Source organism: Pteronotus mesoamericanus, unplaced genomic scaffold (genome assembly GCF_021234165.1).
Source record: "Pteronotus mesoamericanus isolate MK-2021 breed Mesoamerican mustached bat unplaced genomic scaffold, CSHL_Meso_final contig_65, whole genome shotgun sequence".
In the NCBI taxonomy this organism is placed as follows: Eukaryota; Metazoa; Chordata; class Mammalia; order Chiroptera; family Mormoopidae; genus Pteronotus; species Pteronotus mesoamericanus.
The window spans coordinates 12,542,097-12,565,327 of NW_026555228.1; the positions used below are offsets into that span (position 1 = coordinate 12,542,097).

At 45.8% G+C, this 23,231-nt stretch overlaps 1 protein-coding gene and 1 pseudogene across 2 annotated transcripts in view; one reads left to right on the top strand and one right to left on the bottom strand.

Annotated features, from left to right (window-relative positions):
• The window catches only part of APOO (apolipoprotein O), a 275,320-nt gene that overhangs the window by 73,763 nt on the left and 178,326 nt on the right, over positions 1 to 23,231 (bottom strand). The window lies entirely within an intron of this gene.
• Positions 3,482 to 4,852, top strand: LOC129076945 (chromodomain Y-like protein; annotated as a pseudogene).

The following is a 23,231-nucleotide window of genomic DNA, read 5'->3' on the forward strand; positions in this document are numbered from 1 at the left end:
GTTGGTAAAAGCAGGGCATACACTGCCCAGCTTAGGACTAAAGGGCACTAGGGCCATACCTCAAGGACAGCACCCTATTAACCACACATTTCACGAATTTTGCATTTTTCATGTTTCCTTTCTAAATCATTGAGTTTTTACAGAATTTTTCCTATTTCTTACAAAATAGTTTCTTATTCTATCATTGTGGGCTACTGTGAATTAGTGGTTCTAGTTGATGTTATTTCAATATTCCATATGAAAATTAACTTATGCCCATATATCTTTGGGACTGGAAATTCAAGTTTACTTACATATGACTCGTAGAATGCAATGTAGCCAGTAATTTACTACCACCTTTCAAATACTATGTTGTACTCTGCTGTGACCTGCTATAATCTGATCTTAGAACACATTTTACAAATACATAGTTATTTAAGAAGATTGAACCAGCCAGTATTTATATTTTGCTTTTTAAAAATTGTTCATGTGTTCTTTTAAAACTAGGAATAAAGGATGCTTCTAAGGAAACAGGAGGGGAAATGAACATTTTTATTTTGTTTAAACCTTCTCATTCCAAAAATAATTTCAGAACACTTATAATAGTGTATAGACTCTACAAGACAACAAATATATATAAGAATCCAAGGGCCATGACATAACCCAAACAGGAGCTGGACAGGTAAGAGCTGGAACCTCTCAGGAGGCGGCTGCTGTCTTGCTCTTGCTGGAGCTGGTCAGGGAGGCTAGTAACGATCTCAGTACAGGGACTCAGTACCCTCAATACTGTTCCCAGTGGAGGAGGAGGAGGAGGAAGAGTTGTACAGTCACTGGAGATTATCTGTCAGTACCTTAGGGAGTGTCAACAGATGGTGGCTGGTGCCAGTTCAACACCAGCAACAATGCCCAGCCTGGGATGCAATGAAGATAGATGACAAAAACATAGTGCAGGCAGGCAGTTCGGTTCCGGCTTCTCCATGAAGTACATCTTGTGTGAGAGGCCCCTGTGCAGAAATAGTTGCTAGGCTCTGTTTCTAAAATCCCAGCCCAGTTAGCCACCAGGAGCCTTTCTTAGTAGGTGTCTTTTTTTTCCCCCTCAGGGTACACATTTTTCCCTTTCAATCAGAGCCTGTTGGTGATGAATCAGGTCAGGCTGCCCCGTGCTGGCGCCAGGCTTGGCTACCTGCTCTGGTTCCCTTGAGTCCCTCAGTGGGACTCCTGCGACAAGGCAGTAGCCAATACAGCAACTATGGCCATTTGCTCACAAGAGGACTCTCAGGCACCTGCCAAACTCAAAATTCGCAATCTCTTATAAAAGCAGCTAAAGCAACTCGGGAAAGGTTAAAGAACAACAAAGGCACTTCGTTCATAAGAGAGATCATGCGTAATTGATGATATGTATTTGGCACCAAGTAAAGGTTCCAACCCTCATGAATTGCAAATATGTAGGGATACAGTGGCTTGATGGATCATTTCCATCCTTCCTGTAACCATTACTCAAATTTTTGTGGGAGGCTTTAAACATTTGGTTATACAGAACAGATTAGAATAACAAGAAGCAAAACAATTTGCAATCCAGACCTTAAAATAGCTCTGAGCCCAGTTGGGAGCCAGGGGCAAATGCCAGAAAATTTAAATCTTAACCAGCCATTGACACTAAAAGCAAAACTGGAACGCCCCTTAATGGATCTGGCGAGGTTACTGAGTTTGGTTGTTTCTAATTCTACCTGGGAAGTTTTTATCCAGGTACAGCAGGCGGTATTGTCTACAGCACACACTCCTCCTTAAGCTGCGAGCAAGTAATCAAGGGCCACAGACAACTCAGGTTCTAAAGGTGTTTGCTAGGCTGAAATGGCTCTGGTGGTTGAGCGAGCAATTTGATCGATGGTTCTAGTTTAGGTTTCATGTTATGTGTAATTAAGCAGTACCAAGGCCACACCTGAAAATACAATTCTGAGGAAGCGATTACCCTCATCTCCTGAAAAACCTGTTGTTAGCAAGTCACATCCCACAGGAAGGCCGTGAGAGTTAACTTCATAAACAGGGAAATCCTCATCAGGGTAGTAATATAAGAAGTGATAAGGTCCTTTTATCCCCCTCAGACCAGAACCTGGAGGGGTGGCTGTTATCATTCTGAGAAAAGTACAATAATAAAAGAGGATTATCAATCAAGACAATCAAATGCCTCAGGCTGATTTACATATGTACAAAAATAGAAGCTGTGGGGGGCACAACGGGTAGAAAAGTTCATTCATTTTACACATTAACAGGAAGGGAGGGGAGAACGTTTTCCAACCAGGGCTCAGTCTGGTTTGAACATCCCTCTGGAAGTCCATCCTACTATGTTTGAATATCGTGGGGTAAACGTTTAGGTTCATGTCAGTGTGAGTTATTTCCACTCACGATGGCCCTGCAAAGGGGAGTTTCCACAGCAGTTTTGAAATAGGTACAACCATATTTAAGGCAGTTAGCAATGTGATAAGGGGTGGTGGCTAGAGATTAAGTCAACTGTGGGAGATGGATGGGTCTTCTCTGGGAAAAGTGTGGCCAATGCGTAGGGTGGGTTTAGGGAGACACAGGGGAAAGGTGGAACTCCCTTTTACAATTTAACTTGGTAAGTTTCAGGAGGAGTATATTTGGTGTAATCAGTACTAAAGTTAGGGACAGTCGAGAAATTGCTAAGAGAAGTAACTATGAAATCTCAAGTTCAACCAAAGGTAGAAACAGGCATTGGGTAGCAGTCCAGCATTCAGAAAGGTTCTATGAGGAGGCTAAGGTTTGAAAGCAAATATAATAAATCTATGCCCATTTACAAGGGTTAAAACAGCAAAAATCAGGAAGTACTGTATAGTTGAGGGTTAATAATATGGAATAACTAGAACATATAATTTACCATATTTTGCAGTGTATAATGCACACTCTTTGCCAAAATTTTTGAGGGGAAAAATAAGGATGCACGTTATACATGGGTAGTACTAATTCTGTATCTATATAAATGTTTTAATTCTTTTATTTATGCTTACATGTTAAAAGTGTAACTCTAGAAAGCAGTAACGATATCCATACGCAAAATAACACCCTGGAGTAGGATAACTGGTTTTGTTTCTAAATATAAATAAATAATTGAATTAAAAAACTAAAACATTTCTTTTCCTCAAAGTTTGGACCCAAAACATGGGTGCACATTATACATGGCAAAATATGGTAAAACATAGAAAAGGTGACCAGCTTATCATGAGATGGTTATTATGGTTGTTAAAATACCCAAGAAATAAATGTTAAAGCAACTGTGAAATAAGAGTTACACATAGCAGGAGTTGACTTTACTGGCCCTGTCCCAGATCCTGAGAAAAGTCATCTATTTTGACTGCCATCTGCTTTTTGTCTGAGTGGTTTTGTGTTCTCACAAAAAAGAGTGGGGTGTTCAATCAGGTGAATGAGGTGCAAGTTCAGGAGGCTTTTAAAATGAAAAACATAGGGCCACCTGCTGGAGCCCACTGAAAAGCAGAAAGAAAACACATTAACCAGAACAAATAGGACCTCTCCAAGCCACACTAGGAAAGATTTCCAAATCCACCAACGGCAACTTTTCTAAGACCACTCCTAAATCACTAGTGATTGGCAAAGACCATGAGTCCAATAACAGTCATTTATTTGCTGCCAGCCAGAAGTCCAGGAAAAACAGAGGTCCACCTTCTTGAATTGGAAGGATATGGACCTAGCAAAATCAGCTATAAATACATTTGGGCCTAAGAGTCCCATTAAGAGCAGGACCATGTGGACAACGGCTTTCAGAGTGAGGGCCCTGAGAAACTGGACCCTGTTGAGCAGTGTCAGGAGGACAGAGCTGCACCAGAAGTGGCCGTTGAAAAGCCGGCCGGAGCTTTACTGGGCCCTGGTGCAGAGCAAGCCAGAATGGGGAGTGGGCCCTGAATACGCCCACGAGTGTCTCCAGTGTCTGACCCTGTGACTGCAGCCATGGCCACAGGGTTAGACATTAACGGAAAAGGAATGACAGCTGGGAAAAGGAAATTTCTTAGTGACAGAAGAGGCCAGCCCTTTGACAAGTGGTTGTCTTTCAGTGTGAGGCAAACAGAAAGTGCCTGTGGATACACAGATTGTCATCAGGAAACAGGATGGCTTCACCCACATCTTGTTATCAACAAAATCACCAGAGAATAACCTCCTGCATCCAGAGGTAATGAAAGAAGGCCAGAGCCCCCTGAGCTCGGCTGCTGCCGCCAACAGCCAGTCTGTGCTGCTCGGCGCCGTGGGCAGCATCTTCTGCTGTGGTCTCGACTCCATTTTATGCGGCATTTAAAAGGGAAGAGGAAAGGAGAAAATGCTAAAAAGGTGGAAGCTATCAGAATCTTTGTGAATACTTTCATTCAGTTTTAAGCCTATTACTGTAGCAGTAATAGCCCCACCACTGGACTAGGAGCATTCATATTGCCTCTGTGATGTGTCTTGGCCCAATGAAAAGGCTTGGTTTCAAACACCCTATACACCTTAGAACAGAGTCCAGATGGCCATTTCACTGTTATGTTTCCCAGTATTATGGGAGGAGCACCTGCAAATAAAACCATGCTCAGTGGCCGTAAGCTGACAGCGCAGGAGGCATGTGGCAAAGGCCTTATTTCGTGGGTGTTCTGGCCTGGGACCTTCACCCAAGAAGTCATGGTTCGCATTATGGAGCTTGCCTCATGTAATCCAGTTGTGTCAGGAATGCAAAGCCCTCGTGCACTGTAACATGAAGATGGACTTGAAGCAGGCCGATGAGAGGGAGTGTGAAGTGCTGAAGAAAATCCAGGGCACTACCCAAAGGATGGACTCCACGCTGAAATATGTGCAGAGGAAGTTCAATGAGTTTTGATTGGCAGGCTGCCTACTGATGTGGGAGACGGTGAAGGCTGACGTCAAAAGCCAGGTTAAGGGCTTGGCAAGGCCACTCCTGACTGCTTGTATCTGCAAGGCAGAGCAAGCTGGCAACTGGCGACAGCATGAGCCTGGGGTGGGGTGGGGGGGTGTTGAGAAGGGAGTAGATAACCGCAAGCTTCTGCTGAAGATGACTGCAACCTTTGCAGAAGAAAGCTTTATCATGCAGATAGCCTGGGAACAGAACAATCCGTGCCCACAGCATTCCCCTAAATCTGCAAAACTCCCTTGAGCTTTATCTAACCAACTCCTACAAAATAAACACGGAGACTGTGGTCACTGTCATTGTCTCTCCATCAGAGGGCCATGTCCCACTTCGCCCTCACTTTTCTCTGAATTGTGTTGTGTTGTCTTTCTCAATCTCCCATCACTCCCACTCAGGGACCACCACTCCGCACGGGCCATGGCATACTGATGCCACTGAATTGTGGAGCCCGACATCTGGGGGTCCAAGGTGCCCTAGTCTATCCTCACAGCCTGAGACAAGTTCACTCTTAGCTCATGCTTGGAAGCAGGACTTGGAGCACCCAAGCTATTCATTATGAAAGTTTTTTAAGTATATTTTATTGATTATGCTATTAAAGTTGCCCCAATTTTTCTCTTTGTCCCCCTCCACCCAGTTCCCCCCCTTCCCTGCAGGGATTCCCCCACCTTAGTTCATGTCCATGGGCTGTGCATGTAAGTTCTTTGGCTTCTCCATTGCCTATATTGTTCTTAAATAACTTTAAAAAAATCTACGTTATCTCCTTTGCCCAAATGTCATTATTTTATACTTAATATACACACAAAAGTATGAAAATATACTGGTAAGCTCTAGACTGCTCTTTGAATACCCTGGAATATGATAATTGGGTTGTGTTGTTGTTGTTATCTTTGACTTGTATAAAAAAAAAGTGTGTTTCGGTGGTTTGGGGTGGCAGAAAAGTCTAGAATAATGTTTGTTTTCCTTATTTTTTCCTTCTAGAACAGACTCTAAAAGGGTACTAGAGAGCCTCACCTTCTCTGCCCCAAATAGAGATATAGAAAGATCTGAGATTTTTTTTTTGTCTCTAAGAGGGTACAGACACCTCGGATGAAAATTCTAAATCAAAAGTAAGACTTATCTTTTAGGATATTTTTGATGAAATATCCACTGATGAACATACTCCCTGAACTACTTAAAGTATGCTAAGGATTAATGTTGAAAAAAAATCAATTACTTTTTCCTTCTGCTGTTAATACATCCAGTTCTTACCCAGCTAACATGAAGGAACCTCTGTCTCTCTAGAAGAAAACTTGTTTGCAGTATTAGTGAATCACTTAATAGCTAAGTATGAATGTGTAAGTTATAAGTTAGTCTTAGTAAGATTTAAATAGTTTCTCTGACCCTTTTGAAAAAATAACTACAGCCCTGGCCAGGTAGCTCAGATGGTTGCTTAGAGCATCATCCCAATAAGCCAACGTTGTGGGTTCTATTCCCAGTCAGAGCACATACAAGAATCAACCAATGAATGCATAAATAAGTGGAACAACAAATCGATGTTTCTTTCTTTCTCTCTCTCTCTCTCTTTATCCCCCCCACCTCTCTCCCTTCCTCTTTCTCTAAAACTCAATAAAATAAGAAAAAAATTTTAAAGTAAAAATAACGATAATGCTTCTACTTGCTGAGGGAGAAATACTACTACTGTATGTACAACTTTGGTTTTCCATTTGCAGGTATGATTAACATATTACACCAAAAAAGTATTTATTAAATGTAATTTTTAGGTTAATTTAGAATATATTTAACTTAATAAGTTAAAATTCTTTTGGCACGCTATTAAATGCAGGACTCCTTTCTTAAAAAAGAAACTACCTTATATTCGAGGTTTAATGTTCCTGGTCTCTGCTTTCACATCTACACAGTATACGGAGTACAGAATGGTGCCCTATGTAAACAGACATTTGCATTCCTTTCAGTACAGGGGACGGATTCTTGATTACAGGTGCCTATTATTAGGCATCTGAGTTTGCAATCATATTGAATGTATGAAGAATGAAATAAAACCAAAACCTTATTTTTGTACAATTTTGAAGTTTATAGTTAGAACTGACCACCTCCTGGTTGTGTTAAGAGCTGTACAGTGTGTAAATCTGCCTTTACCTTGGATTGGTTGATGCAGTAGTTTTGCATCTGTGGTACCTACTTTTTCATTCAATAGTTTGAAATATATATAAACTATACAATCCATAAAGTTTTTATAGAATATTCAGCTGTGTAAACTAGTTAAATAAAACTGATATTTCTTAACACACACACACAAAATAAAAAACACATATTCATTTATCAATACCTTTTAACCTTACAACTCAGGGATTAGTTAACAATACCCAGTACAGTCCAGCCTCACTGGAGGAGTCCTTGCAGAGATGTCCTTTTCAATGGACCATGTATCCAGCTGTGGGCCATATGGTCAATGTTTCTGTCTCCCAGGAGCGCTCTGCAGAAAGACTGCTCTACAAGCTTGTGTTGATTTCAAGAGCCTCTGTAAGTTCTTTGCAGCAAGTTCAAAGGTCTCCTTAATAACAAAGGTTCTCACATTTCCTAATCTAGCCTCATATGATAGGTCTTCCAGTAACAATTTTAGAAGAGAACAATCAATGTTTAGCAAAAGGAATACGTCTGAAGTTAAGCAATACCAAGGGAAGGGCTTTAGGCCAAGGCAGATTAAAAGATTCAACAACTTTTATCCATTGAATTTTACCTATCTTGTCAGTTTGTTCTATAAAACCCGAGGACTGGGGATGATAAGCCAATAGCAATATTACAGTATCAGCCAAGTTTTGCATACCTGATGGAGAATTTGTCCAATGAAATGGATTCCCCTTTCCTTATGGGATTTTGTGGGGATTTTCCGAGCCGGAAAAAATCCTTTCTAGAAGTAATTTAGTAACTGCTGTGGCTGTAACCCTTCAACATGGGAATGCTTCTACCCAATAAAAATACATACAGATCATCATTAATACATTTTTATCCTTGAGGAAGGCCAACTGAACTGAAGTGCACCTTCCAAACATCACATAAACCTCATTAGTCTTATTTCTCCCTTTTGTAGAGAGGCATTCCATTTATAATTGCCTACTAAAAACATACCAATAGTATAGAGAGAAAAAAAACTTGTCCTTCTAACAGTGACAGAAACTCAAATTCCAATAAATCTATTCCAATCTTAGTTTGACCATATGCACGATTTCTTTTTCAAGATTCCATTTCTATGACACTGTCACCACATACACAAACTTTCTGCAGCTTTTATGAACCTTTCATCTTTTTTTCCTATTTCTTTGTTGGATTTACTTTAGAACAAAATTACTTCCTTTTTCCTCAATAAAAATATATTTCCATTCCTCATACCTTCTTTTACCAAACGCACATCTTATTCTATATGTGCCCTCATTTTCAATCACTAAAACATCCTCATCAGGCTTTATCACAAGTGTCTGGATCTTAAACTGAGGCATCTTGCACCCCTCTATTGTAAAGGTCTGTCTTATTACCCTGGTTTCCCATCTAGTCTGCTAGCTCCAAAGCTACAGAGCAGTAGACAACTGCATGTCTGTCATTAAGCCAACATTCTTAAGGTAGCTTTTCTTTAATAAAGGTTAATCCTAAAAATCATGCGCACTTTAAAAGTAATTGCGTTAGTTTCTGTTATTCCTCCAATTTGTATGAGTGTTCATTTGTTTCAAGCCAATTAAATACAGCCCTTTTACAATCTAAATTAGAATTTACAAATCAAATGTTTTGGCAGTACCATCTAACAATATCACATCAGTAACAGACATACATAGACACACATAAACACACAGACAGCACAATAATACAAAACCCAAAAGAAAAACTATGGGTCCAAAAGTAAAGGGAATGGCCCCCAAAGATCTTAAAAGGGGCAAATTTTCCAGGGGGGAAGACTGAAAAGTGGCTCCAGAAGTGAAGTATGAGCATCAGATGGCTGTTTCCCAGCAGGAGACAAAAATGGAGTCAGGGGAGACAGAAGGTAGGTAGCTTGGTAAGCAAGGGGTGGGGCTGGAGAGTGAGAGGTCTTGTGGGGTTTTTTTAGTAAACCTGGTTTTAAAGCTGCAAGCGTGAAGAGAAAAGGAGAAGTTTTCCAAGGGTCCCCCTTTTGTCCCAGTTTCACCTGTGCTGGTTCCTGCTATACCTGGGCAGGACACATACCAAGGTTGAGGGTTTGATCTTGGTCAGGGGGCATGGAGGAGGCAACTGATCGATGTTTCTCTCTCACATCGATGTTTCTTTCTCTCTCTCTCTCTCTCTTTCTCTCTCTCTCTCTCTCTCTCATATCAATAAAATTATGCTCGGGTGAGGATTTTTTAAAAATCTTCCTATCATTTACAAAAAAAGCTTCCCATTATTTCTGGGAGATAACGTATTTTCTTTGTTCTAATTGAGTGTGCAAATAAACAAGCTTTGGGGTTGCAAAGGAGCCCCATCTTGGCCAACAAAGCTTGAGACCACCTTTATCATACCAGCTAAAATATAAATTAATGACAGCAGCACCACATGCTGACAAGCACGTAAAGAAACAATCATTCATGTGTGGCTGACGGAAATGTAAAATGGTATGGCCACTCTGGAGAAATTTTATAGATTGTTTTAAAACTAAAAATGTAACTACCATATGACTCAGTGTTTGCAAACTTGGGTATTTTTCCCAGAGGAATGAAAATTACGTTCATGCAAAAACCCATACATGAATGTTTTCTTTATAATAGCCAAACAGTGGAAACAGCCAGATGCCTCTCGATGGGTCAATGGTTAAACAAACTGTGGTCCATACATAATACAGAGGGCCGCTCATTCACTTCCTTCAGGGTTATCCCTCCAAACAACTCCATGGCCCACCAAGGAAATACAAGGAAAAAAGTCATTTAAGAAGCATACATACTGCATAACATTAGAAGAAATAACTCAATAAAGGACCCACGGTTTTCTGCAACATTTTATCAAAACAAGTCAAAAGTCATCAGAAGCCAGGCCTGGAATGGGCATTTTCTTGCCAGTTGAACAGAGGCTACTTTATTAGGAGAAGTTTTATAAACACTTTTTGGGTATAAATTTGAGCTCAGCCATGTTTTAACCTTCTCCAAAGGAAGCAGTATTTCATATATAATTTTCAGTTTTCCAGAACTGTTTTTCAAATTTTAGAACTGAGCATTTTATAAATAATAGTAAAGGTATAAAACATAATCGTCTGCTACCATCTAGTGGAACTACTACATTTTGCATGAAAATATTTTTTGCTCTAACATGGTCTTTCTACTTCATTACTTTCATCTGATTCTTCTTGGTTATATGAATTTGTGGTTGTAAACCTTTATATTTGATCCAAAATTCTTAACATACAAGGATCAAGTATAAGGGACAAGACAGAAAAAGAGCAAGAGTCGTCTGATTACACATCACTGCACATTCGCCAAATTAAAATCAAAAACCATTTTGATAGCCATCTACAAACTGATCAGAAAGAAGGGTCACAAATCACATTCCACCTAAACGTACACTCAGAAGACCTGGTTCTCATGCAAATCGACACTGTACCCCCATTCCCAGCTTACTCCTATTCTACAGAACACGCAACCTTACTGCCAGGCCTTTCCTTCAGTGCACGTGTGTCATGTGCAGTATGTCAAGTATGTCCTGTCATATTAATCACATTCTTCTTGAACATGGCTAAGAACTCCTGGTGGAATATGAGAACTGAGGAACCAAATTATGAATGTGCCATATGGTCACTGACAGGAGGACAAATGTGTAGCAAACTCTGTTTCCACAGCACTGATTATATTGTTCTGGCTACATGACAGCTACTCTGGTACCGATGAGTCTCAAAGCCTTCCATACTGTGGGGGGAAGAAAAACGAAAAACCAGAAAGCCCAATGCTATTAACCAGCTCTGCTCTCGCTTCTGCGAATTTGCTTAGCCCAGGAACCGCCGCCAGCTGCAATAAGCCCTCAGACAAAGGGCTGACCGTTACAATCTACTTCCACGCTCCCTCCCAGCCCGGGGTGTTCCGATCCTTTTCCCGCCCAACGCTAAGGCTTATAAACCCCGGCCTAACCCCAGTTCAGGGCTCCGAATTTGGAGACTGCCTCCTCTGAGCCCACGCGCATGAATAAAGGCTTACTCCGTTCCCTGAACCGTGTCTGAGTCTGATTTCCTGTAACAATACCACTGTCTTCGGGACCTCTGGGATGCTGATTCCTGACCTTCGATTATGCCCTCTGCCCAAGGGATGTCTTCACCTAGTGACAACCACACGGACATCAAGGCCTGAAAAGTATCCTCTTAGGAAGTGATTCCTGACAACTCACTCACGCACTCTGACCCCAGTGTAGAATAAAATCCTGTGTTCTTGTTATGGGCCATCACAGCAATCTGTATTTTTCGTTCACAAAAAACATTTTAGTTTTATATTTATATAATATTCCAGTAAATCACTGATAATGCCCCTAAAATTCGCTCTTTGAAAGCAGAAACACTTCACACTGGTTAGTGCTGCGACTCAAATAAAAGCGTGTGGTGCAGGGAGAAGGTGCAGCAGCAGCCATGCAGCCCAGCTTTGCAAAGGCTTTTGGTGCCCGTGGCCTGCAGCAGCGGAGGAGGAGCTCAAGAGGTCAGCGAGATCACCAGCTGAACTTGCTCCTGCAAATGCAGAAAAGAAGCCAAAAAAGACAGCAAGAAAAAATAAATCTTCAGGCAGATAAGTGCAAACAAAAAGGAAAACAGGCTGAAGTGGCCAACAAGGGACTTCACGAAGGTCTACCTTCAGGAAAGAGAAACTGAAAACAAGGAGAGAACCACAGGGGAAGGAGAGGCAGCAGCAGTGGCCATTTTGGCCATTTTGAGCTGCCGCTGCCATGTAGTAGGCACCCCCTTTCCCCTTTACCTCCTGGCAGGAAAGGCTTAAAGGGAACAGAGCCCTGGGAAGCCTGGCCAAGCTCAGGGCCACGCCAGGGGCCCCAACCATGGATGTGCACCACCTGAAGGTAAACAACTTCACAAGGAGCTGCAGCCTGTGGCCTAAACACACGTGGCCTCACAGCTGAGAGCTTGTTAAGTGGCTGCAGGTGGCACTGGAGGCCAAGGAGCCCAATGACAAGCAGGAGCTCAAGGCCAACAACGATTTGGGGCAACCTGGGCACAACAATGAGGAGACGTCATGGACAATAGGATCAGGCAGACCAACTCCATGGGACCCAAGTCATCAAACAAGAGAACAAGTCAGGCTGATGAGGGCAAGATGACTTAAGAGGAGCAGCCTAGCCAGAGACCCCTCCCAGGTTAACTGTTAATCATTGCTTATCTGCTTCTGTAGCCCATTTTCACATCCCTTCCCCCGCCTGGGTAGCACATCAATCTCCCACCTGAATGCTAATCCCTTCCCCCACCTGGGAAGCCCATCCGTTTCCCGCCGGAATGCTAGGGTTTATAAACCCCTATCTAACCCCGATTCGGGGCTCAGAATTTGGAGACTGCCTCCTCTGAGCCCGCGCGTGTGAATAAAGGCTTACTCCGTTCCCTGAATCGTGTCTTGAGTCTGGCTTTCCGTAACATTTGGTTCCCTGACCGGGAAACGACTCACACGAGCAGGCCGTTTGCCTCCGGTGAAGATGGCTGGGGTCGGCCGGGCGAGCCCGGACTCCAGAGGGAAGCACGTGCCCCGGTGATTTCGGGTCCTGAGGGGCTGGGCTCCCCTTGGCCCGACCTCGGGCCGTTCCATAACCCGGGCACTCGGGGAGCGGACCCAAGCCTACCTGAAGGCGCCAGATTGGTAAGTGCCCCGGGGACCAGACCCGAATCAGACCCACCTATAAGTGGTGGAAGGAGAGGCTGATCACCTCTCAGGCCGACCGACCGGCCTCTGGCACGGTTTCCCTGTCCGGAGGGAAAGTGTTAACCTCTGTGTGATTGAGTGAGTGAGTGACTGACTGTGTGGCTCCACAGGCCAGCGGTGTTCCCCCGAGCCTACGGAGTCTGAGTGAGCCCTAACCTGCGGGTCCTCGGTCTGTCATACAGCATAACGGCTGGGAAGCTAACCCGGACTCTACTCGGGCAGCCTTAGCTAAGACAGACCCAAGTCCCTCGCGAGAGGAGAGGCCAGGCGGGCGAAAGTGAAAGTATCCCTGCTGCCCCCGTTTGTCTGCGCCGTTTCGGGAGGGATCATGGGGGGCAGACAGTCTACTGTCTTAGATTGCATGTTAAGGAATTTCGACCGGTTCCGGGGCCAGCAGCCCGATATGGATCCGGGGCAATTAGAAATTTTCTGTTCCGCTGAGTGGCCCACGTTCGGGATAGGCTGGCCTCCTGAAGGAACCCTTGACCTAGACATAATTAGGGCTGTCCATCTCATAGTCACAGGAAGTCCAGGACACCCAAACCAATTCCTCTACATAGAAAAGTGGCAGGAGCTAGCGCAAGAGATGCCCGACTGGCTCCGGAAGTGTGCGGGGGTCAAACCTCGTCACCTAGGCGCTACGGGAGGGCGAGCCAGAGGAGCCCGGAACTGTTGCTCCCGATCAAAGGAAAGGGATGTAACCCGCATCCTAGTTGCCAAACCAGTGGCGAGACCTCCTATCTATCAAGGCCCGCCAGAGGAAGACCCCCCGGTGCAGCCTCCCCCTTACCCAGCTAGGAACTTGGGAGGTCAGGCAGAGGCGCCTGAAACACCGCCCCCTTCAGTCTCGCCCCTGCAGCCCGAGGCAACAGCGCCCCCAGAATCTCCTATCGCCTCCCGCTTAAGACACCACCAGTCCCTCCAGATGCCACTGCGGGAGACCCAGGGCCCGCCACGAACGGGGCCTGATGGGACCTTATACCCGGGACAGGTCGTGTTTTACTATCAGCACTTTACCATGACTGACCTCTTGAACTGGAAACACCACACACCCTCATATTCGGAGAGGCCCCAGGCACTCGTAGACCTAATGGAGTCCATTATGCAAACTCACCGGCCAACGTGGTACGATTGCCGCCAATTGCTCCTAACCCTTTTTAATACGGAAGAGAGGCACAGAGTCTTCCAGGAGGCCCAGAGATATCTAGAAGCCAACGCTCCAGTGGGCACAATAGACCCAGCCCAGTACGCTCGGGTGGCAGCCCCAGAGACCCAACCCGACTGGGATCACAACACCGAACAGGGAAGAGCAGCCCTGGACCGGTACAGGGAAGCCATCCTCCAGGGGGTCAGAGCTGGGGCCAGAAAACCGACCAATATGTCAAAGGTGGCCAGTGTTGTCCAACGGCCAGATGAATGTCCCGGGGACTTCTTAGAAAGGCTCCCAGAGGCCTACCGGATATACACCCCCTTCAACCCAGAAAGCCCAGATACACGGCTAATGGTAAACACTGCTTTTGTCTCCCAATCGGCCCCTGACATCCGCAAAAAGCTCCAGAAGCTAGGGGGCTTTGCAGGCATGAACATCAGTCAGCTGGTTGAGGTAGCAAATAAAGTCTACAATAACCGGGAGGAGGCCGCTGAGAAGGCAGCCCAGAAAAGATTAGAGAAAAAGGCCGCACTGCTAGCAGCCGCCCTCAGTCAGCCGGCAGCAAAAGGCAAAGGGGGACCGAAAGACCAGAAAGGGCACGCCAAGGTAGAGAGAGACCAATGTGCCTATTGTAAGGAAAGAGGACATTGGAAAAGAGAATGCCCGCACCGGAAAAAGAAGGGTCCGGCGCCCTCTGAGCCAGCGCCCACCATCCTTAGCCTGGCGGGCCTAGACTCAGAATGAGGAAGACCGGGCTCCCTGAATCTAGGCCCCCATGAGCCCATGGTCGAAGCGATTGTTGGGGGCCAGACTCTCTCTTTCTTGGTACATACCGGGGCAGAGCACTCGGTCGTCACCACCCCTGTAGCTCCCCCATCCGGACAAGAAGTCACCATCATAGGAGCCACTGGTCAGCCAAGTAGCCCAAAACGCTTCTGCCAGGCCCGAATTGTTGATCTGGGAGGCCACCGGATTAGACATGAGTTCTTATACCTACCTGAATGCCCTGTCCCACTGTTAGGGCGAGACCTCTTATCAAAGCTGGGAGCTCGAATCACCTTCCAGCAGTCAGGGGAGGCCTCGCTGCAAGTGGATGACCCTAGGCTCATGGCCCTCATTTTGCCACGAGAGGAAGAATACCAGTTGTATTCTGGGGAATCTGGTGACCATGGCCCCAGACCTGAGGCTAGAGACAACCTGCTGCAGGAATTCCCCGCGGTCTGGGCCGAGGACAATCCCCCTGGACTAGCCAGAAACCAGGTCCCAGTAATAATTGAACTCAAACCGGGGGCTAAACCGTGCCGCCAGCGACAGTACCCTATCTCAAGGGAGGCCCGCCTAGGAATATCGGAGGTCATCCGAAAGCACCTCCAAGAGGGTATATTGGTCCCCTGTCAATCAACGTGGAATACCCCGCTCCTGCCAATCAAGAAACCTGACGGAACGGGGTACCGTCCAGTGCAGGACCTCCGGGGGGTAAACGAAGCCGTCGTCACACTGCACCCGGTAGTCCCGAACCCATACACCCTACTGGGCCGACTCCCGCCAACCGCCGCCTGGTACACATGCCTAGACTTAAAGGACGCCTTCTTCTGCATCCCGGTAGCTCCAGCCAGCCAACCTATCTTTGCCTTTGAATGGGAAGACCCGCATACGGCGGTAAAGACACAGTTGACATGGACCCGGTTGCCACAGGGATTTAAGAACTCCCCCACGTTATTCGGCGAAGCGCTAGCCCAGGACCTGCAATCTTTCTCAGACGAGGGAAAGGATTTAACTCTACTCCAATATGTTGATGACCTCCTCTTAGCTGCCCCCGACCAGAGCCGATGCCTAGAGGGGACAAGAGCGCTCCTAAAACTGCTAACCCAACAAGGGTACCGAGTCTCACGGAAAAAGACACAAATCTGCCAACAAGAAGTCAAATATTTAGGGTTCCTAATTTCCCAAGGCAAAAGATCCCTAAATACAGACCGGAAAATGGTCATTACCCGCTTCCCGGCCCCGAGCGGACGAAGACAATTACGTGAGTTCCTGGGAGCAGCCGGCTTTTGCAGAATTTGGATCCCGGGGTTCGCAGCCAGAGCAAGGCCACTCTACCAGGCCCTGCGTGGGCCAGACACCTTACCCCTGGCATGGGGAAAAGAACAGGAACTGGCCTTTGCTCAAATAAAGGACCTCCTTAGTAAAGCCCCAGCTCTGGGCCTACCAGACCCCAGCCGGCCCTTCTATCTACATGTGCATGAGAAGGACAAGGTTGCTCTGGGGGTCTTAACTCAATCAGCCGGACCTTGGGAGCGCCCAGTGGCTTACCTGTCTAAGCAACTGGATAACGTCGCGGCCGGGTGGCCCCCTTGCTTGAGGGCAGTTGCAGCCGCGGTATCCCTGCTACAAGAAGCGGACAAATTAACTTTGGGGCAGGAGACCACTCTATTCGTTCCCCATAGCATCCATAGCCTCCTGGCAGGACAGGGGCACCGATGGCTGTCCAACCCCAGACTGACACAATACCAGGGCATACTCCAAGAGAATCCTCGGGTCCAGGTAAAGACTGTAAAAAGATTAAACCCTGCAACCTTCCTGCCGATCGAACTAGGGGACCCAGACCACTGCTGCCTAGAGGTTACTGAGGAGGTCTATGCCAGCCGACCGGACCTGCGGGACCAGCCTCTGCTCAATGCTGACGTGACCTATTTCACAGACGGCAGCAGTTATATGAGAGAAGGGGTCCGAGTGGCAGGGTACGCAGTAACCACGCTTGACCAGGTGGTAGAAGCCAAAGCCTTGCCCTCTGGATGGTCGGCCCAGAGAGCGGAACTCTGGGCCTTAATAAGAGCACTGGAGTTGGCCCGGGACCGGAAAGTCAATATCTACACTGACTCCAAGTACGCCTACGCCACCCTGCACATCCATGGGGCCATCTACCGAGAACGCGGGCTGCTGACAGCAGAAGGAAAGGAAATTAAAAACAAGACAGAAATCCTGCGTCTCCTCGAAGCAGTTTGGGCCCCAACTGCGGTGTCCGTCATCCACTGCAAAGGCCATTCCAAACAAGACAGCATACCGGCCCGCGGGAACCAGAAGGCGGACTCGACAGCGAAGGCTGCCGCAGTATGTGGTGAGATGGCTGAAGTACAGCCCTCCCTTCTCGGACCCCTGCTGGGGAACCCCATTAACCGTCGGGACTATGAGCCAGCAGAAATGAAATGGGCCCAACAGGCCGGAGGACAAGAAACCCCCGAGGGAACTTGGAGGTTACCTGATGGGCGCGTATATGTGCCCCAGAGCCAGGCCAGCAATTTAGTCAGAAACTGCCACCATCTGACCCACCTGGATAAGACCTCCCTGGAAAACTTGCTCAAAAGGTATTTCTACTTCCCCAACCTGTCAACCCTGTGCTCAACAGCCTTGGCTCAATGCATTACCTGCGCAAGGAACAATGCAGCCCCGCATCAAGGGGCCCCACCGGGAGTCCAACACAAGGGGTCCCAGCCCTTCGAGGACCTCCAGATTGACTTTACAGAAGTCAAGACCAGCCGAGGATTTAAGTATCTCCTGGTCCTGATCTGCACCTTTTCGGGTTGGGTAGAAGCCTTCCCCACCAAAATTGAGAAAGCTCGGGAAGTAACCCGAATCCTACTCAGGGAAATTATACCCAGATATGGGCTCCCACTCACCATTGGTAGTGACAATGGCCCGGCGTTCATCGCCCAGGTGGTTCAGGAGGTCGCCCGGCTCCTGCACATCGACTGGAAGCTACGCACGGCCTATCGGCCCCAAAGCTCCGGTAAAGTGGAACGAATGAACCAAACTCTCAAGGAAACCCTAGCTAAGTTCCATCAAGAAACCGGCCTGCCATGGACAGACCTGTTACCGCTAGCCCTGCTACGGGTTAGGAATGCCCCGAACCCCTCGGGGTATACTCCCTATGAGTTAGTTTTTGGAAAACCCCCACCTATAACTAGAATAGGAAGTCCCAATGACCTTTGACAGAAGGGGGAGTTACAGCAGACCCAGTACTTACAACAGTTGGGTAAGACCCTAGACAGGATCTACGGGACCCAATTGGGCCAGAAACCCAAACCCCGAGGGAGGCCAGCACACCCCTTCCGTCCAGGCCAGTATGTATGGGTAAAGGATTGGAAAAAGGAACCACTCCAACCCATTTGGACGGGCCCACATCTAGTACTATTAACCACCCCTACTGCCCTTAAAGTTACAGGAATAACCCCCTGGATCCACTACACTCGAGCCAAGGCAGCAGCAGATCCAGACGAGCCAGGACTTTGGAGCCACCAAACCTCCACCTCAAAGGGAGCCCCCACAGTCCGGCTGAAGAGAACTGAAGGACAGTGGGCCGTCTACCCGAGGAACCAGAGACCTGATCCCACCCCAGAGTAGTGACCAACCATCTCAGTCGGCAACTAAGGCATGGACCGTTGTCCCAGTGGTTATCTGATCATCGCCAGCCTCTCTGGAATCATCTTCGGTATCGGACTGATAGCCACGACACCCTCTGAATGGAGCCAGGCGGAGCGCGTAGCCCTCGGGGTCATGTATCTATGTTTGTGTTGCCTGTTTGGGTATCTGGTTTGCTTTGCTTGACCTACTCTGCCTCAGTTACCCCCCCAACATGTCAATGTGGAGCCCCTGCTGAGCGAATCCCAATAGGAGGGGGGCTAATCCACTATCCTTTTCCCGCCCGGGCCTTCGTCTCTAGCACTGATATGCCTTCAGGATGCATAAAGGCCAGCTCCATAAAATCTTGCCTCTGGAGGGGGTGCCAGTACAACACTGGAGTATTGGGAGGCACCTTAGGGTACCAGAGTCGGAAGTGCAAACCGCACGGCACCCCCGGCCGACAGGTCTGCTGGAATTCTCACATACAGCTAAGTAGCCTGTCCCAATCAGAGTTTGAAAAGGTAAGGCTGAAGGCTGTTAAAGAGGTGGCCCACCGATTTAACCAGGAGGAGCCAACCTACCAGAGAATTAACCTTACCTCCTTTTCGAGGGCCAGGGCCATGGTGAACCCAGAAACCCAGGTAAAGCACTTAGTGTCTGCCATATTCTCAGCTTACCAAACTATTAGAAACTCAACCCAGAACTGCTGGATTTGCCTACCCCTAGAAAAGCAAGGATATGTAGGAGTGCCAGTTCCCCCGAATTGGAATGAGACTAATAATCCAGCCCCCGAGAACCTGACTATAACCATTGGCCCTCTAACAGAGAGGGTGTTTCTGAGTTCTGAATATACTAACCTTACATGCCTGCAGCCGAATACGACAGGTGAACTCCAGGTTGGAATCCTGAAAGCCAATTTCTGCCAGGAGACCACCCTAGTATCCAACAGTGCACCTTTATGCACTGAACCTGGCCTGTTCCTGCTTTGCGGGCACTCAGCTTATCGGTGTGTGCCAAAGGACTGGGATGGGCGATGCACTAAAGTGTTCCTAGTCCCAAGTGTCACAATCCGAACCACAGGAGAAGTCCAGCAGGCGCTCCAACACCAGGAGCCTTACCGGGTGAAAAGAGCAGCAGGAGCAGCTATTGCAATAGGAGCGGGCCTAGCTATAGGCATAGGAACCAGCGCAGGAGCCCTGGGTCTGTCGGCCACCACATACCACAAGCTATCAACCTACCTTAGCCAAGATATGGATCAAATAGCAGACTCACTTGCCACCCTCCAGCAGCAGATAAACTCCTTGGCTGAAGTATCCCTGCAGAATAGGCGAGCCCTAGATCTCCTCACAGCAGAAAAAGGGGGGACTTGCCTATTCCTAGGAGAGGAGTGTTGCTATTTTGTTAACCAATCTGGAATCTTAACCCAGAAGGTTAAGGAGCTGAAAGATGGTGCGAAGCGCTACCGAGAGTCAGGGCAAGGGACATGGAGCTTAGATACCCAAATCTGGCTCCGCTGGCTGGCTCCATTCCTAGGCCCCCCTGATATTACTCCTCTTAGGAATAAGTCTAGGACCCTGGCTGCTGCGCACCCTCATTAATAACCTAGAGACCGCGGTCACCAGACGAGCCGCTGCTCGAGTGCTGCTCCTCCAGCATCACCGATACCAAAGACTCCCGACCCAACCCCAACAGAGTGACCACCGTGGCTTGTGTGATGATGCTAAGACTCAGGCCAATCTCGTCTAGCATCAAAGGGGGGAATGATAAGGGCAAGATGACTTAAGAGGAGCAGCCTAGCCAGAGACCCCCCTCCCAGGTTAACTGTTAATCTTTGCTTATCTGCTTCTGTAGCCCGTTTTCACATCCCTTCCCCCGCCTGGGTAGCACATACGTTTCCCGCCGGAATGCTAGGGCTTATAAACCCCTATCTAACCCCGATTCGGGGCTCAGAATTTGGAGACTGCCTCCTCTGAGCCCATGCGTGTGAATAAAGGCTTACTCCGTTCCCTGAATCATGTCTTGAGTCTGGCTTTCCGTAACAGGTAAAAATGAGGACATAAAAGAATGGTTAGAAGATAATGGTCAAGCCTAAATTCTCAGGTGAGAAGAACACTACGCAAAGCATTTAAGGGATCAATATTTGTTGTGTTTGACAGTATTAAATCTGCTAAAAATTTTGCAGAGATCCCTGGACAAAAGTACAATGACAGGTATCTGCTTGTACCTTTCAAGGAAGATTACTTTGCACACAAAAAAAATGAAGAAAGCAAAGTAGAAGCTAAACAAGAGCAAGAAGAAAAAGGTTAGCAGAAAATGCTGAAATAAAACTGTAACTGTGGACAGTCTGTCGGATCGCTGGGGAACCTCCCCCATCGGACAAGGCGGGGGTAGGAGGAGGTTACTCTGAGCACAGAAAGCTAGAGATAGGTGGAGTAACAGCTGAAGGAGACAGCCACAGACAACAGATTCCAGGAAATCTCGAACAGACGACCTAAGGTCAGACAGTCAACATCTGATATCATCAGAGGCGGATCCAGAAAGAAAAAACAGCAGTCTCCTACCACAGAAGTTCACACTACAAAGTCAGGAAATCAAGACAGACCAATTTAAGAAGCAAAAGGCAAAAAGAAGAGTCTCACAAATATGGGAAGACAAAGAAATACCTCCCCCCAGTCAAAGGGAAAGGAGGAATCCCCAGAAAGAGAACTAAATGGAATAGAGGCAAATAAACTATCAGATATTGAGTTCAAAACAACGGTTCTAAGGAAGCTCAATGAGCTCATAGAGAATTACCAAAAACTACAGGGAAACTATGAGGAACTTACTGCAAACTATATCAGCATGCACAAGGACATAGAAACTGTCAATAAGAGGCAAGAGGAAATAAAGAATTCAATTTCTGAATTGAAGAACACAGTAGAAGGAATCAAAAGCAGGCTAGATGAAGCAGAGGATCAAATCAGCAAGCTGGAGGATAAGGCAGAAAAAAAACTCCCAGAAAGAGCAAGAAAATGAAAATACTCAAAAAGAATGAAGAGATGTTTAGGGAAATACAGGACAACATGAAATGTAATAATATCTATATGATAGGGATACCAGAAGGAGAAGAAGAGGAGCAAGAGATAGAATGTTTGAAAAAGTAATGATGGAAAACTTCCCTAATTGGAGGAGAGAAAAAGTCACACAAGTCCAGGAAGCACAGAGGGTCCCAATCAATAGGAACCCAATGAGGCCCACTCCAAGACACATCATAATTAAAATGACGAATATCAAAGACAAACAGAGAATCCTAAAAGAAACGAGGGAGAAAGAGGTAGTAACATACAAGAGAGCCCCAGTAAGGCTAGCAGCTGAATTCTCACCAAAAACACTACACACCAGAAGGGAATGGCAAGAAATATTCCAAGGAATGCAAAGCAAAGGCCTGCAACCAAGACTGTTCTACCCAGCAAGGCTCTCAGTTAAAATGGAAGGTGAAATAAGGAGTTTCCCAGACAAAAGAAGGCTAAAAGAATACATCTCCACCAAACTATCATTGCAAGATACGCTAAAGGGACTGATTTAAGAAGATGAAGAAAAAAATCTACAAATACTCAGTTCCTTTCACAGTCACGAATACTTGATATTACCAATATCTTTAATACTTATTAATCTGATTGTGACGATGTGTTATTTTGTTACTTTATTATTTGTTGAAACTAAACCTGTTTGTATATTTCTTGCCTATTTCTATTATTTTTTTAAAAACTTTACATGACTTTTTGGTATTCTTTATCCATTTTTTGATTGGTTTGTAGAATTTTTTTCCCTTAAAAAAAACTATTAACCCTTTTTTAGATGTGTGGTAAATACTTTCCTATTCTATTACTTGTCCTTTAACTTTTTTTATATGTATATTACTATATAGTCTTAAATGTCTAATAGAGTCATATTGTCAATATTTTACTTTATAGCTTTTGGGTTTGAACATTTTACTTCAGGGTAAGAAAAATATTGTTTTGTATCTTCTCCTAAAACTCCTTAGACTTTACGTATTGAGTTTTAACTCACCTGAATTTTGTTGTATAATTTGTGAAATAGGGCTCTATATTTATTTTATTTCAAGTAATAGTGGTCCATGCACCTTATTTGCTGAGTAAGCCTTATTTTCCCCATTGATTTGAAATATCAATTTAATCATATATTACATTGTTAGATATATATGTTTGTTTCTAGAATGCTCAGTTGATTTCATTGATCTACTTGGTTATTTCTGTGCTGGTGTCATTTTTTTTAATTGCTGAGACTTTAAATTAATATTTTATAATGGATTTTGACATTTAAAAAACAAATAAAATCAATCTGCATTAAAAAAAAAGAGAGAAAGAAGGAACTCCTACCTTTTGCAACAACATGGATGGAACCGGAGAATATTAAGCTAAGTGAAACACGCCAGTTGATGAAAGACAAATACCATCTGATCTCACCTATAAATGGAATCTATTCAACAAAATAAACTAACGAACAAAATAAACCACAGGCATGGAAACACGGAGCAGGCTGAAAGTGACCAGAGGGGATGGGGAAGGAGGACAACGGTGGAAAGAAGGGGAAGGGACTAGACAAAGAACGTGTATGATGCATGGACATGGACAACGGAGTGGGAATTGACTGTGGGAAAGGAGGGCGGGGTGGGATGGGTGGAGGAGGGCCAAGGGGGTAAAACTGAGACAACTGTAATAGAATAAACATGATTTAAAAATTTTAAAAAAAAATGAAAGAAAGTTAGAGATAGGGCCTGAGCACAAAATACTAGCAATATGATTGGACAGATGGAAAAAAACAGCCCCTCCTCCCACTTTGGTACCAGATTGGGAGTGGGACTAGGGGAAGGCAGGCACATGTGCAGAAG